This window comes from Falco cherrug, chromosome 5 (genome assembly GCF_023634085.1).
Source record: "Falco cherrug isolate bFalChe1 chromosome 5, bFalChe1.pri, whole genome shotgun sequence".
Classification (NCBI taxonomy): Eukaryota; Metazoa; Chordata; class Aves; order Falconiformes; family Falconidae; genus Falco; species Falco cherrug.
The window spans coordinates 57,893,442-57,912,238 of NC_073701.1; positions in this window are offsets into that span (position 1 = coordinate 57,893,442).

Here is an 18,797-nt window from a genome sequence, read left to right on the forward strand (position 1 = left end):
TTGCCTTCAATTTTTTCTCATTGTTTTCTAAAAACTATCAGGGCGGGAAGGAGGAGGAAGAATAATTAAATAGAAAGTACACAGCCAGGAAATTGAAACGCTCCAGCCTTGGCATGGGACAACACCCTCTCTCTACACAGAACTCTGTGGAGCAGATTTAGATGAGAGCGAAACAATGTTTCCAAAAGCTCTAAGTCTGCCCATGTTGTCCTAAAATATGACCAGAATGCTAATGTAGCCGAGTCAAGCTCTGTTTCATGGACCTCCCACTGAGTTCATGCTTCATGCACTCCACAAAAAGAAAAGTTTTGCATGTTAGGCTAAAATTAACTCTTCCTTTTCTCCCCTCAGAATGGAGAGGCACTACACATGGCACTGTGGGCCAGGGAATCCGATTCCCTCAACTGCTGTCAACACCACTGGGCAGACTGTGAGGAGCAGTGCAACTACCAACAGCAGATTCTCTGCCATCAGTGCTGCACGTTGGGTAGTCCTTCCAGCAAAAGGATTGTCAGTCACAGGATTTCTGTCTGCCCAGATCAACCCCGTGAGCTGCTGAAAAGCTGTGTCAGAGCTGACTTCTCTGGCACATGGTTTTATGGATATCCATCTGATGAATCCTCTTGACAGACTGACCTCAACATTTAAGTGAGTTTTAATTTGGGGTTAGAAATGAATGGATGGTAAACAGTGTAAAAATCAGACACGCTCCTCTCTCAAAATGAGGGACTAAACCCAAGCCACCTATCTATCTGCAGTCTTTTCTATGCCTCAAATATCTGTTCCCTTACCACTCATATTTTACAGGCTGAAATTATTCACTCAATATTTAACAGCAGACAACATCTACTTCTTTATTTTCTGTGGGCAAGAGTTTTATAAAGTGAATCTGAGCTGTAAGCTCTTAAACCTCAAATCAACTACTTTCATGTTTTCTAGTGTTTAGCATCAGAGAGCAACCAAAAAAGTCAATAATAGCTGTTTAATGCTTTAATGATCTTGACAGACTAACTGTAAGTTCTGTTTTGAAAGGAGAGAGAGATTTACAGGAAAATTTAAAAGCAGGAATATTATTTGCAAATTACTGAATGTACCACTTTTTCCATTTTAATGTATACCAATATAATTTTGAATAGTAGAAATATGATTACTTGAAGTTTCCCCTGAGAAAATATAGAACTATTGTATTCACTTTTTAGAACATTCCTTCTAACAAAAGAAATATGTTTACACAGCTTCTAGGTCAACATTCTTCAGAAGAAAGTCCCTGTGTATTTTTGTAACAATTGCCTTTTCTTTCCCTTTCATTCCTGCTACAAATCTCAGATTAGTATGCGCTAAAAGTGGGGATTTTGTGGGGTTTGAGATTAGATTTATTAGCTTTGCAAAATCTAATTAACATGCACAGAAACACGTATGTTACAGTCTACTAACTTATACCTTATTTCACAAAAGTAATAACAAGACCTTAACAAAATCACACCGAAGAAATCAAAAAAACCCAAACCCTTTGTTTAGAGTATCTGAGCCCTGAGAGCAGGGAGAGAAGAAAGTTACATTTGAGATCTGTACACACCATCATGAACCTATACATTTTGTTTACTCAAAGGTGAAAAAGAGACAACACACACCATAGTATGGAGTCTGACGAAGACTAAAGAGTATCATCTTTTCCACAGGGGCTCCATGCAAAAGCACACTTGAACAAAGGCACTAGCATTCGCTAAAGATTTTGTGCTGTATCCAGAAAGGATGCAGGCATTTAAAGCAGGACTGAAGCTGGAACTGAGACCCTTAGATCAAAATTGGGATCCAAATACAACCCACCAGTTGTTGCCCAATCTTGAAGTTGCTTAAATTCACTCAGTATATATGAGTCAGTGCTTTCTCTGTCATTGCCAGCCTAGATATGGTCAGGATCAAGAAAAAAACGTGTTCCACTAGCTTAAAATTTCTGAGTAACTGAACAGACATTCAGGGAGACATTTAACACATATTCATGGAATTGGACTTTCTAGGTGCAGCAGTTGTGAGCCATCAAGTTTATTTTTTTTTTAATAGCCAGAGGTGGGAGCACCCGATTTTACAGATCTAATAGCATTTACCCATGAAGTGAGAAATGCAAATTTAACAGCTTAAGGACAAATTTTGAGAGGACTCAGATTCTACCTCTGATGGCTAATATGGAGGCTTATAATGCAAAAAAGATCAGTTGTGATGCAGCAGTTTACAGCAGAGAGTATTTTTCTGAATGGGAGCAATACAGGCCGCTTGTTAACCAGATGGGGTATTCTAGGTTCTGGTGCTTGCTCCTGAGGCTGGAATAGAGACAACAATCAAGTCATCACTATGAGGTATGTGTCCTAAACAGAAGGTACAGAAACAGGTTTCTTCTTGGCCTTTTTGGATCAATGAATTTTGAATGCTTTTCTGGATGGTGTCCCAACTTCAATAGTATGGGCAGGGTGTAATTTAAAGGCATCTTTTGGGAAGTAAGAAATGTGCATTTCCTGCCCTTGGTTATATGAGACTCATGAATCTTAGTAAGTGCCCCTGCCACATCACATGACATCTCAATTTGGAACAACATGCAGGTCTGCACCATCACCACCACAGCACCCTGGGAGAATGAAACTGAAGTACGCAGCCTGAACTTGGAGCCTCAATGTGTTATGGCCAAGTCCCTGTTGTGATCTTCAAGAGACCAAGGCTGTGATGCTCACTTCAGAGTCCACTTTCCTGCATCCAGATTTGCCCCTCAAGCCAATAGCAGTGATCCCAGCTCTTTCAAGTCCTCAGATTGTTAGTCCTCAAGTTGTCAGTCTATTAAGAGAAGCAGAAGGCTGTTGCACTATCAGCAGATGTGTAATCAAAGTAACACACTGAACTTTGAGGGTCTCCCACAAAAAGTATTCTAGACCAGGCATCCAAAGGTAGAAGGATACATCTTTTGCAGCTGTAAGTCAAACTGACTCCTTCAGGAGAGAATCAAGATTCATAAGATGTCCTTCTGGCCCTGTGTGGAAAGTCCCCTGCACAGGCCTTTTGCAGATGTTCTTGGTTCATCCTCTCCCCCCATGCTCAGCACAGCTAACACTACCACTCTCCTCAGGATGTGGGATCCAGTCTAGGGGCATATTGCCAATTTTTTAAACAGCCTTCAGTAGGGCTGGTCCTTAGGCTCTGAACTGGACAAATTGCTCAACTCTTATGAGAGTAGAAGTGTGTTCAAAGACACTTTTTAAATAACAGTCTGTGAATAAATTCTATGCTTTTCTTTTAGGCTCAGCTTGGTAGTACTGACAGTACTCTGGGAGGCTTCTTATACAAAAAGCATTGCAAACCTTGCCACTTCAGGTCAGTTAGTCAGGAATCTATCTAACACTTAAACTAAGGGAGCCATGTCCTCACAGGGTGTTTAACTGAAATCTATTTAAACTTTTAAGTTAAACCAATGCAACTTGCTTCTGCAGGCAAACTCAGGGCATGCTGCCCTGTATTTATTCTGCATATGCAGATCCTCCAAACAGAGTACAGGGTGTAAGTTCACAGGTTTCAGAATAGTCCGTTCCATATAATCCTGAATTAACTTGCAAAAAAAAGGCCAGCTTGTGTTTGTTAATGCCATTCCGGCTATAAGTTTAGTACACGTTGTTCCCTCTAATACCCTCATTGTTCCACATTCTTACTCCACTTGAGCACTGTGCTCACTTTTGGTGCAACGTTTATATCTCACCTATCATGCAAAACTCCTCATGCCATCACTAGCAGACCTACCAGGAGATCTAGAGACATTATAGCCCTTATACAGACCTCTAAAAAAAAGGCTTCTTCATTTATTGCTCTTTCCATAGCAAAACCTTTTCACTCAAAGCCAGTACAAGCCAGAGAGCATGAGCAAAGCTGACTATCTTTATTTGTTATAGCTGCTAAAAACCAAAGAGTAGGGTTGTTGTATGAGGAGGGAAGTGAACTGAGGTAGATACAGCAAAGATTGCCTGTCCTCTTGTACGTGTCACTAGTCAGTTATGCTTCCAAGACCTGAAACCCAAATTTTAAGAAAGATGAATATTTAAAAATTAAAAATCTGGTCACTTTTTAACTGAAACTTAACTCGTGTTTCATGTGTGGAATTAGGAGACCTTCACAAAACCTCTTGTCTGGCCTTGGATGATTCTGAGGTATTTTTGTTGGGCCCCAACCTCTATAAACTAGCCACTACTAACAACTTCCTTCTGTGAGAGGCTCTGTTTCAAGCTACAGCAAAACTCAAAGGTTGAGTCCAAAATAAACAGTTCCTGTAAAAGTAAATTGATAAATAGCTCCCCTGTAATCATATAATTAGTGGTACAATGTGTTAACCACTTTTGTGAAAGCAATTTAAATGCCCACTATTCACATTGTTAAAAATACCATTGACCCAGTTGCTTAAAAACAATTGATGAAATGAATGTTGGGCTTTGTTGTGGTTATTAATGTTGGGGCAGATCTTGCTGTGTACGAAATTTGGAGGTTGGGGCAGGGTAGCAAGGATCCACATGTGGCCTACTCACTTATCCCCAGTCATCGAATCCACTAGCCAAACTTCCAATATACTCTTTTCAGTGGAGCCCAGTGACAGAACAAGGGGCAACAGGCACAAACGGCCACACAGAAAGTTCCATCTGAATATGAGGAAAAACTTCTTTACTTTGAGGGTGATGGAGCACTGGAACAGGCTGCCCAGAGACGCTGTGGAGTCTCCTTCCCTGGAGACATTCGAAACCCACCTGGACATGATCCTGTGCAACCTGCCCTAGGGGAGCCTGCTTTAGCAGGGGGTTGGACTAGATCTCCAGAAGCCACTTCCAACCCCAACCATTCTGTGATTCTGTGATACCAAGCATCTGTAGCTATTAGGAAAAATTGTACCTCAACAAATTCAAAACATTTGATATCTAAAGCTTTAGTAATACAATCATACTTCATAGAACATGAACACCCAAGTCCAGTGATTTGGTCCTTGAAGGCTTTCACATCAGAGAACCCTGAAAAAAACCACAGAGTCTATCTCTTATGTTTGCAAACCAAGCAAAACTCAAGGTGACAACAGGGGGTTTAAGGTAATTTTCCACCTCTCCTTGGGAAACAGAGATCAAGATGATTAGGGTTAAGTATGATTAGGTCTAAATTAATATTGGAAATCAGTCAACAGAAACAAATACCCTCATTTTAACCTTACCCAAGATTGTCACCAAGACTGCAAAAATTCTGCAGTCCACAAAATGTTTTGTCTTTGTAAAAGGTCTAGTCCTTATGTGTGAAAACAGTTTTCCACTTGCCTTATGTAAAGCTAGTTATTATAGAATAACATTTCTCAATATGTAGAACATTCATTAAAATATGGACATACTTTGGTGGGCAACTCTCCTAAACAGAGGCTGAGCTGCCATTATTAAAAATCAAAGCTCTAACTCTTGTGCTTGTGAAAGGTGCCCACAAACAATGGAGCAATTGGTTCAGAAGGGTCTACCTGCAACTTATACTCTTAGACATGCACGAAATCCACTGATTACAAGAGGTGCTAATGCCAATACTGCTCACTATTCACTACTGATGCATGTACAAAGCACTTCAGTAGGAATCCTTAACCCAGTGTTTCTGAGAGTAAGCAGGAAAAATGGCATGTAATAAGGATAAACTAGAATATACATATGCTAAGGTGTTTGACTTTAAAAGCTCGTGGAAAAGCAATGGGTTTGATTGATTTCATTTTGAAAGTGAGCTCAGCTTCTAAAAGACTGAGAAGTACTGTTACAGGAAGTTGTAATATTTTACAGTAACAGCAGATATCCAAACAGCAACTAACCACTGCACACAAAATGCCTGACTTGCTAGTAACAGCTGTGCAGCCCATGCCTGTTTTTCTAAATTTTCAATTTTCAATTCTTTGCCTCATGGTCTTAGAGGAAGATTCTTTACCAACAAACAAATAAACCTACCTATATATTATCTTCCACTCAAATGTCATTTAACAATAGTTTGACCCAGATGAGCTGCTCCCAAGCTTTTATATCAGCACATGTAGTTTCAGGAACATAACCCCACTTCTGGCTGATGACCTCCTCATGAATGTTACAGCCCCCCTGCCTGTGAAACACTAACCTTGATTGTTAGTCACTAACTGTGATTCCACAGGAGAATAAGCAGAAATGTCAGCACCTTCACAAATAAATGTATAGTCAATATACTTTTCACTATGAGTTCTCAGTATGAATACAGACACAATCACGTACACAGGTATACAAATGTCCATTCAGGCAAGCCATTAGCTAACGAAGATATTTTTCCTACACCCTGGACAAAGAAAAAGGAAAAAAGAGAAGCTTATATTGTTACAGATATTTCTGTTTTTAAATACTCCAGAAAAGCTTTGAAACTCCAGTAATGGGCCAGTTCCTAGATGGACTATACAAATAATTGTGCAAAGAATCATATCCAGGGCAACAGTGTCAGAGTTTGATGTCTACATAAAGCAGTATTCTGGCACACATGGCTCCTATGATAGACTTGGAAGCAGACAAACTTTTTTTTGAGGAAATAGCAAGCCAAAGCTATTAAATAATAGACATGGTGTTGAAGCCAGTCATTCAGTCCCCACTGATTCAAATGTTCTTCCATACTAACAGTGCTTGGAACACAAGTCATACGGAAGAATGTCTTTTAGCGTCAGTGATGAAAATAATGAAAATTTAGACTGGAGCTGTAAAAGCAAGTGGAAAATCTTGATGTAGGATCAGTGTTGCCAACTACTGTTTGTTGTGGAAAATACCTAGAAAGCGACTTTGTCTATAAAATGGACAATGTATATACTTTTACCAGGAGGACATGATAGAAAAAAAATAGCTCTAGATCAACAGGAAACACTGAGAAGGCTGGAATTTGGACTTTAGGAATTCAGCCTTTTGATGAATTCCATTCTACAATTACTCTTGTTCAGAACACCTCCTTTTCTACAAGTCCTTACTATTAAAAAGAACAATCACTTCAAAAGACCATCACCTGTTTGCCGGGTGCTAGCTCCCCTCACGGACTGTATAGTGCAAACACAGTGATTTCTGCCCAGCCTAGAGAAACGCAGCTTAGCACAGACCTAGGAAGAGATGCTAAAGGCAAAACCAACACACTGTTACATCAAGCAGGTAATATTTCTGTTCATTTGCTTTCCGCTCCTTTTCTCACTTTGAGCGTGTATTTCCTTTTAGAAAATGGAATCAGGATGTACTCGATGTTCATATTTTTGTACTTTTAACAGAAAACAAAAGTTAAATCCTTCCATGACAGCTGCAAAGAACAGAGTAGAAGAAAACTTCAGCATGTTGGGAGAGGCATGGGGGGAAGGGGAGGCAATAGAGTTTCATTGCGTTGTTCCGGACACGCAGGAAGAAAGACAAGATGCAAGGGATGTGGTTTATTTTGGCTGCAGCTTTATTAACTCAACTCCTCTGGGAACAACCATCAATAACTTGTACAGTACAGGCCGTCATTCTTTTCATAATCATTCCCACCTGCTGGAGAGCTGCAGTTGGCCTCCTTTCTCCCATCACTCCTCCCATCCCTGCTCCCCCCTCCACAGCTGGTCACCAGCTCACTACTGACCACCGTATCCCCTAAAAAAGGGTAAAGGGGCTGGAAGAGGCAATTGTCTCCTCGCTGTTACAAACTTTAACAATTCCTACACCCCCTCAGCTTCTTACCTTTCTCTAAGTCCTGCTCCAGTTCATTTATCAGACATTCAGATCTTCATGGAGCAAATACCTGTATTGCACATCTGCCTTAGGGAGGGCAGAGCAATTAGCTCAGCTGAGCTTCTCCATCCCTCTGCCCTTTTTCCCAGAGAGTTAACAGTTCACATTTGCTGCTACACATAAAACTGTTATCAAACTCTGTGTATACAGACTCAGCAAAGTGCCTCAAATAGAAATAAATGCCATTTATCCAGAATGCTGATTATCATGATGTTTAAGATTGCTATAACAATGTTTACTTAGATCATTATTTGAAAATAACCATTTTAAATAGCAAAGGAAGTGGGTTTTTACACTGGTCAGAGAAAGTGAGAAGCAGAGAGGAATCTAATTTCCATGGGGTTTATATATGCATCAGATGATCTGCTGACCTCACTTTCTCAACTTTGTTTTTCAGCTCTAAGAATGGGCATGCATGATAGCAGCAAAGAGAGAGCGTTGAGGGCCTGGAATGAGAGGGACAATGTGTTTCATGAGAGCTGTGACAGTATGGAAGTGGGGATGCACCTACTGACTATCTGCACATACAACCAACCCCTTGGGTTGCTCACACATGGAATTTATATGAAATGTGTGCCTGCATGTATACCTGCTTCCCATCTTCCCCGGCAGAAAGATGGGCCTTACGTGTGCAAATCACGTGTGGAGGAACGAAGTATGAACAAATACAGCAAGAATTACAGTCCTATCAAAAGTCTGTCATTTAAGAAAATAGCAAATACACAATCAAAAGCATGCACAGAAAAAGTTTTACAATATAATGCCAGCCATTTATCAGGTAAGAGGCACAGAAGTGCTGTGGAAAATTCCATCTGGTATTCCAACGGTATGACCACTGCACCTTAAAAAGTGATCAGTTTATTTTTATACTTCTGGTCCTCTAACATTTTTTTATTTGTTTTGGCAATGTATCTACATTTTCTAAGAATTATCAGTGAACATAGGAAAGGCTTTCTAGGATCTTCAGTGCAACAAATGTGTTTGGAAATACTTAAATTTCTTAAGCCATTAAAAAGCAGTTGTATGCAGTAGCTATGCTAACATTGTCGTGTCATTTCAGGTAATTACCGCCCTTCTATAAACAACAGCTAATGCAGATCCAGTGACCCTTCCCCCTTCTAAACTGATTCTCTTTTCTCTCTTCTTATTGCTTCAGTAAACAAATTAAAATAATTAAAAACTATACCAGTTGCAGATGCAGTGGTGTAAGACCAGAAATGGGTCCATTCCCATAGACTTCAGAGAAAATGGGTCATTGGTATTCATGATGCTGGCTCCAGGAATACAAAATTAGGAGGACTTTGCATTTCTGTTTTGGTATTTATTTTTTTTTTCGCACCCAATTAATAAGTAAAGTCAATTGCATAAAGGAAAAATGCATGTATCAAAATGGAACACATTTTCATCTGGCTTTCATATTTTTTAAATGAATTCCCTTGAAAATGAAGTATATAATTGAAACAGAAATTATATATTTATTGCTCATAAAAATCTATCATGTGCAAGATGTTGAATGTTGAACTACTTAGAGAAATTTACTCCTTTGCAGTTTTCACAAGAAGTTCCATTATGGGAACTGATGGATCTTTTCTGGAATCAGGGATATTTGTCTCCATTCCCAAATGCAGAAGAATAGAAATATGGTATTCTATCATTTTGCTGCACTTGGTCCAGGTCCATTCAATTTTTTTCCTAATGTTTTGGAAACATACAGACATGAAAACCAATGTCTGCCTGGCCCAGCAGGAGACAGTAAAATACTTCACAAACACCAGATGGGATTTTAACAATGTTTGTAAAATATAAAATGCTTGAAGCGTTCTCTGCAAACTTAAAACTGAACGTTTCATCTCATTATAAGTCTTTTTTTCACCTAGTGAATTCCTTTACATTTTGTGTTAGAAGACTGACACTAACAGACCTCTGACATTTAAAAAAAAAAATAGAAAAACACCTCTTTGGAAACTAATATTGATACATATGATAAAACACTCGTGTGATGTCACCAGTGTAAATCCTATGTGATCGTCATAAAGTGACTGCATGGTGTCTCAATGCTGGGAAAAAACATAATGACATTTTTTGCTTCATTCTTCTATTAAATAACTAAGGCATTCGTGGGTTTTAAGATATTGTATTATGTTTATGTTTCTAACCATCGGATAACACTTTAAAAGTAAAAAAGCAGACTGCCTATCCATCATCACATTGAAAGAACTAATGAGTCCCTACTCCTCCAGGATTAGGAATGCTGTTGAATGGAAAATTTTAAGAAATCTACATTTGCCACAAGATACAAAATGATTTAAACTGAAATTGTTTGGGGAAGATGAGCCAGCTGCACTGAATTTCTTATAAAAAAAAGGGAAACATTTCAAAAGTATTAAGAAGAGTTATTTAGATGGTTTTCTGACTAATTCTCTCTTTAATCAGTTTTCCTTTCAAAACTTTACTTTCAAAATGTAAGGCAGTAGCAGCTGAAATAATACGCCTTAAAAATGGAATTATACATTTATAAAAAATAGAAAAGAATAATTCATGTCAAACCCATAGTCAAATTCACAACCATTCTGAAACTTCAACGTATTGCCCTGGCAAGGGATGGACAGAATCATCAAAATCTTGAAAGCTTTCCCAGGAAGAAAAGTAATTTTAAACTCTGAAAAAATGAAGTTAATTTACATGCAATAAAATATAATGGTCTAGAAGGAAAACCTGTCTATGTACAATCAGCCTTGTAGCCTACTTGTTCTGTTAAATCCAAGCAGTATCTGAATCAACTGAATATTTTGAAGTGTATTGTACAGAACTGTTCTTATTTCCCTACGAAACATTTCTGCTTATAGGATACCTGCACTTTCCCAAACAAAGGATACACAACTCGCACACAGTGTGATAATTTTCTGCCGCCATCAGACAAAGCAGTTACTCCGAGGTTAGATCTGTAGCTGGCATTAGTAGGCATAGGTGTGTGCTTGCCTGATCCAGGAGCCCTGGCCTCCCTGACTTGGTAAGCTGCAAAGTCAAAGTTTATGGTTTCCTTTTGACAGCAACCTCTTGTGTTCCCAGCAGCCTCTTCTGGGCATGCACACAGCTGGAGCTGCCACCATCTTAGGGCAAGTGACAGCCAGTGACACCAGAGCGCCTGGAGCTCCTTCTCGCTTCCTGGCAGAATACCGTGGTGCCAACGGGACAGTGGCACCGGCATTGCCCTAGAAGGTGGGTGGTCAGGGCCTCACTACTGAGTGCAAATACGAGCTTGGCTTTGGATGGGGGGCAGTATTCCAAACCCCTGCAACCCAGCAGAACTCAGGTGGGAGAAGAGGGGCCTCTCACCCACCCGGGGGCACTTCTGCATGGGCCTGGGGACAGCTTCAAGGCCAATCAGGATCACACTTGAAAGAATTTTAGGCAGCACCAGATGCAGGTAATGGTGGAAAATAGCTTTTTTGGCTGCTGCTTCTTCAGGAATTAGGTAACTCAGTTCAATGCAGTTTCAGCAATCTTCAACTTCAGCTTAGGGAGCTAAGTGGTAGTAATGCAAAATAGCTTGGTTTAGAAAGATTTAATTCCAGAAATGCCTATTAGCATCTGAAGGTACTTAGTAGAGTCTAGATATTTTTGCATCAGGTTTACCAGATTCTCTCAGTTGCGACTTGTATTTAACTTTAAAGAGGTGTCAAAGGAATTGTGGCCCCCTAGAATATGCCCCTTTTAGTTGTGACTCTTGGATGACTTTATGCACAGAAGTGCAGGGTGTCGACTGAAGTAAAGCCACAAATGAGTTATGCATGGCCATCTTTAAATCAGAACAGTATTAAGTGCCTTTAATTTTCCCTGTCCCTTTGCATTGTAGGCCAGGTTTTCACAGGGTGAAGCCTGATAGCCATATATTTTATGAGCCTAAATTTTTCACCAGCAAGTGCTGCAATTGCATCCTCAAGCACAGCCTTATTTTGAGAAAAAAGACAGTGATATTTGGTATGACTGAGGAACTGGTGAGGACCTACTGAATTCAGTGTAAACTATTCCACCAGCTTCAGTGGGATTCATGTTAACAGTAGAATTATAATTTTACTAAGAAATGAAAGATTTCTTTAGCTAATTGCATACAAGAAATAGCAAAAGGATGGAGTCAGGTATGACCTCTGGCTTGCTTTGTGAAAATCCCACATCAAAGGTCATCCAAGGAAGATTTCAGGAGAGCCAGTGGTGGTATAATATTTTTGTTATGCTTTCTGTAAAGTTGCTTGTTCTATTAATTTAGTAGCAGATATTACCATATCTACTGAAATGCTATGAATTATTAATTAATGATTTTTAGTCTCTTCTCCTGTGGTGTATTATTGCACTTCCTGAGGGTTTCATGTGAATTATAGTTTGTGCTTTTGAGTTAAATATTTTTAAAACAGTAACACTGTCAGGATAAAGAAAAGCCAAAATAAATTCTACTCATGAAAATTTTATTTTGGTTAAGTAATGTATATGCATTGCCTACACATTTGGCTGCATCCATTTACAGACAAAATCTGCCTTCATAGAAATTTATGTGCAGAAACAAGGGACAAACTTTAAAAGCTGAAACACTTCAGTAGAGATCTTTTTACAAGAGTACTATAATTTGAGTTACTGAGTTCCACATGTGGCACCCCCTTGAAAACTACAGTAATTGTGAGTGTACAGTCACAGAAGAACTGGGTCCTATATATTCCTTAGTGAGAAAGATATAAAAAGTCAGTGTCCTGAGGGAATTCACAGATTTAAACCTATCTCACTATGCAGTTGTATACTAAAATACTCCTCTATGAAAGGGTGGTCTTTCAGTACTTTTATTTTCCAGTGATGTCATAGATTTTGTATCAATTTTACTCAGTTTACAAGTTAAAATACGCTTGTTCTTCCTCCTGTAAATGCCAACCCTCCAAACTAGGCCTGAAATGTAAAAGTCAGGATAGGTTCTCTCAATTTTATGCTCACCAGCATCACCAGTAAAAGATGCTCCACAGCTGGAGCTCCATTAGAAATGCTATTGTGCAAGACTGACAATAAACCAAACCACTCTCGCTGAATTTGCTGGCTCTCCAGAAAGAGAAAAGCAGCTATAACATACCGGCAAGGGCTCTGCCACCTTTGCAAGAGCTGCAAGCACTGTGTGCTCCAGCTCCCGTCTGCCTGCTGCTCATACACAAGTGCTGAAGGACAGGCTGCAGGCTGCTTCCTAAGGCCCGACTAGTGGTACATCAGTTTGTATTTCGGCCTGCACTGGCTCGCTTTCTGTTTGATTTTACGCTTCAGGGTTTCTTACCCTGAAGGCTTGAGTGCCTTCATGAACTCTGAAGGAGCCCATAACTATAGCCCATGAGTCCTGTATCTCTCCAGGTTACATGAGAACTGCCATCTAGGGACTCCACTCATCGCTAGACTCACCACAGTAAGCTGGCAAAGGTCAGCACACAGTGGAAGCAAACAATAGAAGGATAAATGTGCCATTTTGAGTGGGCACCCTGCCTTTATTCACAGTAATTGTCCTTAGAGTCACCTACAAGGTGAGGAGTTGTCTCTGAATTCCAGTGGGAAATAGGAAGGTGAATCTCCCTTCATCTCCTTTGAAAATAGTAACCTGCATGTCAGGTTTGATGCTGCAAGAAAAAAGTCTGATGGAGAGAATTTTTTTTCCAATTTCTTTTTGGCCATGGAATAAAACTGTCAGTAATTTGTGCTGGTGCGCATGTGTCCAGATGCTGCTATTCAAGTAACACATCCTACCCAAGCTCCATGTTATGGCTCCATCCGTGTCTAGTGCCTTCGGCTGCACTAGGTTCTCATTCCTGTCTTCCTCTTCTCATCCAAGGGGAAGTATATGAGGTTGAATGAGTCCTGAATTATACTGCTTTTAATGGACCCAAATGCTAACAGCCTTTTCTGCGTTTCAAAATTTACATCTGGAAACAATAATAGAGCCACTTTGCCTATAAGTAACTTTATCCATGCTACTTACAACTTCACATTTTCTTTGTATTTCTATTTTAATAATTTGACAAAGAGATCTCTCAGATGCTGGCTAATTCTCCTTGTCTTGGCTAAAGGGTGCAGTGCACCCTTTCAGCCTCCAAATGTGATCTTTCTGTCTTTTCTGGAAAAAAAAGAATTTTCCTTTGAAGTTACTGAGGCAAGCCAGTGGTGCTGGTTCACCCGCCTGCTCCATAAAACCTATTATTCATAAACTGGAACACCTACTTGATGACTGCAAAGGCACAAGCTACAGGCTGGGATTCAGTACATTTCAGTAAACATTCTCCCATGTTATTATTACAGAAGACAAACATAATGTGTAGAAGAAATTATTTTAAAAGAATTTGTGCTTGTACAACAAATACACCTAATATAAAATGAAGATATAAAAAAAATAGATTTCATAGACTATAGACTGTATTTTAATGAACAATGCATGCTTCTCCTAGGATTTTTTAGGCAGCATATGGAAGATTTTTTTTCTTTTGCATTTTGTGATAGGATCAAATAGGCTAGAACTCAGACCGAAATGAGAGTAGGGTAATCATATTCATATTTTTACATCTTGAAAATTCACACATCCATATCAACAGCATAATCTGTTGGCCAATATATTGAAAATGTGCTAGAAAATAAAAAGCCTAATAAACCTAATGGCTAAAGCCATGCCCTTTTTTGGTTTCAGAAAGCAATTTCTGTTTAGCAATGGCCTTGATTCTTCAAGTGCATCTGTGCTGTGCAGTACCATCTCATGCAGCCACTTGGCTATTCACACGACTTGGGCTAGATCAGCTTTGCCTTTGTCCTGGAAGATGTATCCACTGTCTCAAAGCCAGGTCAGCTATATCAATACTCATATATAAAGGCATGTAAAAAACCCTGTTTTGTGTCATGATATAGCTCTTGTGAGTCAAAATTTCCGCTGACTTAAATTAAAATTAGCAAAATAAGAGTAAGAACTGAAAGATTAGTCCCTACAGCTATAGAGTTAAGATAACCGTGGAAGGGAGTGAGTCCCTGAACTTATATTCAGCTCAATGTGAGCTGGTGCCTCTACCATTCATAACTACATCCTAGCTCAACTAACAGACTTTTTTTTTTTTCTCTTGTGGCAGAAAAAACAAGTCTTGAAACCTCACCCCTCAAAGCCCAGTATTCTCCATCATGTGTTTCAAAGCCAGGTATAAAGGACAGAGAAGTTCTTAATGTAGGAATGCTTGCAAAGCAGGTTTTTTGCTCCATTCATTTGCATGCATAGAGTTTAGAGTGGTAAACAGTGTCTACTGAGAGTCCCTTAACAGGGAATGTAAGTGAATTGTGCACAGCCATCTAATAAATGTTATTATATGGGGTGCTCCTAAAGTAATCACATAAAAGCAGCTATTTTTAAAAATCACCAGTTTATTGACTCTGTATATGTATCATACAAAGTCTAACTCTATCTGCATTCTGTTGTCCTGGCAACCTCTGTGTGACTGCTGAAACACTGAAGAGACAGATTGTTCACAAACCTGAAGGACTATTTTCCTGTTTCTGTGTATTACTACTGTCAAGCTCATTTAAGTATCAAAAGAATAAAAAAGTTACAGATGTGTTATTATAACTGAAATTATGTTAAGTAAATGTACAACATGCTACAAAGCCAATCTAAGCTCTATTGTGACAAATATTACAACAGCACCTGGAAAGAATGGCAATATCAGCTACACACCTTCCTTCACTCTTCTGACAGGCTCAGTCAGGGGCACATGCCAGTACTACAATTAATCCCTTGGACTACACCATTGATTCAGCATTTTCAGCAAGTATCACCGAACCAAACCTGTAAAATACACACTGACTTCAAAGCCAGTTTTGCCAAAGACACTGTCAATGCCAGTTCCTCCTGGTAAAATAGAGGGGCAACGTATAAAAAGAATCACAAGGCTTCTCCAGGTTATGTCTGTAGCTTCTGACTATGATTTTTTTCTATTTCTTGAAAAACTGCCTAGTAAATCAAGGGTATTTTGACCAGGGAGGACTAACTGTGAATACAGTGTCCTCATCAGGACTATCATCATAGAATTACCGGAGTGCTTTTTAACCTTCCTCCTTATATCAACTTACATTGTAGCTGGGGTCATCACTGCTAACATATGATTTATGTGGTCACCCTGTTTTTTAAAATTTCAGATTGTTCTTTCAGAATTGCCCTTTGTATATTGGGCTGTAGTAATGCCAGAAAAAAAGTCCATCCTGAAATATGTCTCATAATAATTCTGGTATCATGTTTGTAAAGGCAGTTTTCCAGAAGATTATTAGAAAAAGCATAGTCCCTTTTTTCTGATAGCTACCTTTAACTGAAATCACAACACAGGCCTCAAACAAATCTTTCATCTGGCACGTTCATGGCAGGGTGATGGGAATCTGTTGCAGCAAATCCATCTCACCACTTTTTCACATACCATTCAAACTGATCGGATAAAAAGCAAACTCCATGTCCATCCATGGCCTAAAGAGCTGAGAAAATCAGACTGGAGACCGGAGTGAGGGAAGGAAGTATTCACAAAGGCTATGTTTAACCTTCAAAGACCAGACTTGCTAGGCTACTTTAATTGTTGATAGAAGGAGATAAGCTCTACTGGGGGAAAAAGTCAAGAACGCCTAGATTGTGGCTTATACTCCGAATCATCTTCTAAAACAGCTTCTGTCTCTCGTGCATATTGTATGTTTCCCTGTTTTCCTCTGGCATTTAAACTTCTCTTTCATATGACACATGTTCTGCCGTTCAGGACTTTGGGGAAGGACGGAGAGTTCACATTCATCCACTCTCTCTCCCGTGAATGGTTGTGCCAAACAGCTCTGTGGTAGCTGTTGGTCACAACACAGAGAGGGTGTTAAAAGCATTCCTTACTTTCATATAGCCGGTGCGGCCTTCCCTCATTGTACAGGCATGTCAGAGGTGATCACGTGAGCCCTCAATCTAAGAGATGATGTCCAGGATTCCTTTTGAAATCATTTGTATGTGGGTTTCCACAGCTTTATTAATAGCTATCGGTACAGGGGACATTCAGTCATTTTCCTCACTTCCTGAGGAGCTCCCTAATCTGCAGCCTTGTACTTTGCACCTGTATCACAACACTTCTCCTGCAAAGGCCTGGCGGTATGCCAAGGGTGAAACTGCAGAAGGTGGATCCAGGTCCCTTTCTTTATACAGGTAGAATGCCATTTTTTACCTTGGAATATAAAAGACCTTTCAAGATGAACATGGGGTTAAAGGCTATATTATACAAACTCTTTTTCACAACTTTAACCTTTCTCTCACATTTAGGACAGAAACAGAACAATGTACGCTGGAAGGACTTACAGAGGTTATCTGGTTCAACCTCCAGCTCAAGGACCAACTCCAGATCAGGTTGCTCAAGACCTTATCCAGTTGAGATCTGACAAGAAACCAAAGTATCTTGAAATAAATCATGCCCCAGGCTCCAGAGATAGCCAAGAAGAATTGAGACATGGAATATGAAGTATACTGGAATAGTGAAATGTCTAGATAACAAGACTTATGAGGAGTGGCTGAGGGAACTGGGGTTGTTTAGCCTGAAGGAGACTCAGGGGGGACCTTATCACTTATCTGTAACTACCTGAAAGGAGACTGTAGGCAGGTGGAGGTCGTTCTCTTCTCCCAGGTAACAAGCAACTGGACAAGAGGAAATGGCCTCAAGATATGCCAGGGGAGGTTTAGATAGGATATTAGGAAAAATTTCTTCACTGAAAGAGTGGTCAAGCATTGGAACAGGCTGCCCAAGGAAGTGGTAGAATCATCACCCCTGGAGGTATTTAAAAACGTGTAGATGCAGGGCTTAGTGACATGGTTTAGTGGTGGACTTGGCAGTCCTGGCTCTAACGGTTGGAACTGATGATCTCAAAGGTCTTTTCTAAGCTAAATGATTCTGTGACTCCATGATTCTATAGTAGTTTTCTGTTGAGTTTTACACAGGATCTAGGATTGGTTAGACTGCACCCTTGCTTTTCCACTCCCTCTATCTCTTTTCGTACCTGAAATCACAGAAAGCAAAACTTGTTCCTGCCTAGTATTTTCTTTTCTGGTCTGTCTGATGCCCTTTCATGATAAAACTATGAGTACTTCAGAGTGCCTGGACATTTCAAATGCAAGTTTTATATTGCTGCTCTATTTTCAAGGCTCGATTAAAACTATTTTAATAGCCACTTGGTTACATTTTTGCCTCAAAGTGTAATTGTTTGAAACAAGCTACAACTCATGTCTTCTCAGTTGCCTGGAGCGCCTGCTGACCGTGCCGGAGCAGGCTCCGAGAGCGGCAGCAGCCAGCAGAGGGAGCCCCCGCTTTTAGCTTGGTCCTCTCTTCTGGCCAGTGAGCGAAGGCAGGAAGGCAACACCACGCGTACAGCTTCCACGCAGATAAACTCAAGCGTTGATGAGAGACGGTAGCCAAGTTACTTTTTAATTCAAGCATACGCATTTATCTCTTGGATGTGCGTGCGTTTGGCAAAACAACAAATAAAATCTATACCTTCCAGTAATAAGCAGTAAAAAACCATCCTTGGTGTGAATATACAAATGCACGGGAATCCATTCAACTTCTTGACAGATCAACTTGTAGATACGCTTGGAATCTTTTAATTAACCCTTGGCCTCATATGCCTCTTTGTATGTCACTGCTTTTTCAAAAGTCAAAATGTCTTCACCTACTGCTTCATCTTCAGTTCAATCACAGCTTTAGACTCCAACCTTGCAAACAAGTATACGCGCTTTGTCCATATGAAGAGTCCCAAAGAAGCTGCGCAATGTACAGGAAATAAATTTATTATATATCTGTCACTCTTCCAAAGAGTAGTTTGCCCTTTTAATGTCTTATTGAAATTTAATTGTTTGGGTTGTTCTGGGTTGTTGTGTTTTTTTCTTAACAGCTCTGTTATAACTCATGTTAATAACTCTTGTGAAAACATTAATAAAAGGTACCATATTTTTCATGCGTT